Source organism: Oryctolagus cuniculus, chromosome 18 (genome assembly GCF_964237555.1).
Source record: "Oryctolagus cuniculus chromosome 18, mOryCun1.1, whole genome shotgun sequence".
Classification (NCBI taxonomy): Eukaryota; Metazoa; Chordata; class Mammalia; order Lagomorpha; family Leporidae; genus Oryctolagus; species Oryctolagus cuniculus.
Genome location: NC_091449.1, coordinates 15,333,902 through 15,334,143, shown reverse-complemented (window position 1 = coordinate 15,334,143; position 242 = coordinate 15,333,902).

The following is a 242-nucleotide window of genomic DNA, read 5'->3' as shown; positions in this document are numbered from 1 at the left end:
AGTTCAAGTCTGAGCCGGCCGGCGGTGGCGGCCAGGACCGCGCCTGGTGGATGGCGCCGCCCAGCCCCAGCGCGGGGAGCCAGCCGAGAGCCGCCCGCGCAGGCTGAGCCAACACGTGTGTGCAGGGAGCGCGTTTCCAAATTGTATTTCTTTCAATGTATTGGATGAGACGCAATGAGACCGACTTTTTTTTTAAGATGTATTTATCTCTTTGAACGAGTTCGAGGCAGAGAGAGGTGTCT